At 48.7% G+C, this 2007-nt stretch overlaps 1 non-coding gene across 1 annotated transcript; it reads left to right on the top strand.

Moving 5' to 3' along the window:
- Positions 1-1756: 1756 nt before the first annotated feature.
- On the top strand, positions 1757-1863 carry LOC111812518. Its single transcript, XR_002818008.1, has one exon. It is a non-coding gene; the product is annotated as a U6 spliceosomal RNA (small nuclear RNA).
- Positions 1864-2007: the final 144 nt, after the last annotated feature.

The raw sequence follows: 2007 nt of genomic DNA on the forward strand, positions 1-2007 counted from the left end.
TTTAACCCTTACATTGGCTTGTTTTGTAGGTCTATTCTGGGAACTCTCAGTGCATTGGTGATTTATTGATGATACACCAAGCCTTTCTGTGGTCTTACAAGGAAGCAGGGTCTCAGAAAGTTGAGCCGAGTAATTTTTTACATTTAGTTTTACAGTAACTCATCACATTACTTTTACATTAACCCTTCACAGGGGCCTGCTTGAGTGCTGTGAAGTGGAACCAGGACCATTTTCCTAGCACCTTGGCCACAGGAGGGGTGCTGAGGATCACTGTAAGGGGGCCAGACCAGCAGGGCTGTAGAGCTGGGGCAGAGAGCCTTTGAGGAAGACTTTGTCTCCTGGCTGGACCTCTAGAGGCACTGAGGTGTAGTCAAGTTTAGGAAAGTTCTGGTCTGCACAAGCGCAAAGGAGGTTGCAGAGTAAGGAAAGAGTAGGAAGGTAATTGGCGAGAGGGTTATGCTCGGTGGGAAGGGTCTGGAGGAAATATGGTCTTCCATACATGAGTTCAAATGGGCTGAGTCCCAAGGGATGTCATGGGGCAGCCCGTAGCTGGCTAGGGCCATGGGAAGCAGAGAAGGCCAGGATTGTTGAATCTCAGTCGCGAGCTTAGAGAGTTGGACCTTGAGGAGGTGGTTGGCCCTTTCCACCTTGCCGCATGATTGGTGGTGAGAGAAGGGTGTGTACAGCCCAGAGGATGGAGCTTTGTGAAACCTGTTGGGGGATTTTAGAGATAAAGGCTTTATATTCAGTCATTGACTGACTGAATGGAACAGGGTAAGCCAAAACAGGGTATAATTTCTGTGAGAAGAAAATGGGCTACTGTGTCAGCTGTTTCTTGAGTTATGGGGCAGGCATCTCTCCAGCCAGAAAAGCTGACTACCCAGGTTAGAAGATATTTAAGCTTTTTATGTGCAGGCATATGAGTAAAGTCTATTTGCCAATCTTCTCTGGGAAGGTTTCCCCTGAACATGGTCGGGGGAGGTGGGACGGGATTTTAAAAAGCCCTGGGGGTTAGATCTGGAGCGGATGGTACATTTGGAAGAGAGGTCTTGTGAAGTTTTTGTGAGTCCTGGATAAAAGATGACAGGGTCTAGGAGGCATTGGAGTGGTCTCCAGCCTACGTGTAGGGAGTGTATTTATGTCAGGAACTCTAAAGCATTAATTACCATTAGGAAGGCAAAATCCTCCATCTAAGAGGAGCCAGCGCTCTGGACCGCTGATTGCTCCCTTTTGTTGCAATTGTTGTAGCTGAGTGTCTGAGTAAGTGACCCAGTGGGACATAAGGGAGGGGCCACCAGTGCTTCAGTTTTAGCAGTGTGTCAGGGCGGTGGCCATGGTTGAAGGGCGGCTTTTTTAGCAGCCTTGTCAGCTAGGGTGTTTCCTAGTGAAATTTTGTCTGACCTGTTGGTGTCCACGGCAGTGTATGACTGCCCCCTTGGTAGGGCGGGTTGTGGCTGAGAGGAGCTAAGTTGAGTTTGCCATTTTGAACGGAGGAACCTTTGGTGATTACGAACACGGTCTGCCCAGGTGGTCACGTGGGCCAGAACAATGTTAGGCGTATTTGGAGGCTGTGTAGATAGAGGATCCTGTTGCTAGGGTGAGGGCTCTAATGAGGGTTATTAGTCCTGTCTTTTGGTGGGGTGGTCCCCAGAGGGAGGGAGTTAGCTTCTCTGATGCGTGAGAGGGAGACTATGGCATATCCTGCCCTGCGGTTATCTGATCCCAGGGAAGAGTTTCCTTCTAGAAACCAAGTATGGTGCTCGCTTCGGCAGCACATATACTAAAATTGGAACGATACAGAGAAGATTAGCATGGCCCCTGCGCAAGGATGACACGCGAATTCGTGAAGTGTTCCATATTTTTTCATGACATGCCAGTTACTGCTAAGATGTCTCTCAGGTAGGTGGATGTTGAAGAAGAAGGGGGTGGTGAATGAAAGCAAGAGACAGGAAAAGGAATATTGTGGGACTGTCCTGCTTCAAGGTGGTATATGGTGAGATTTTTGGA

Source organism: Octodon degus, unplaced genomic scaffold, assembly GCF_000260255.1.
Source record: "Octodon degus isolate 3935 unplaced genomic scaffold, OctDeg1.0 scaffold00126, whole genome shotgun sequence".
Lineage (NCBI taxonomy): Eukaryota > Metazoa > Chordata > Mammalia > Rodentia > Octodontidae > Octodon > Octodon degus.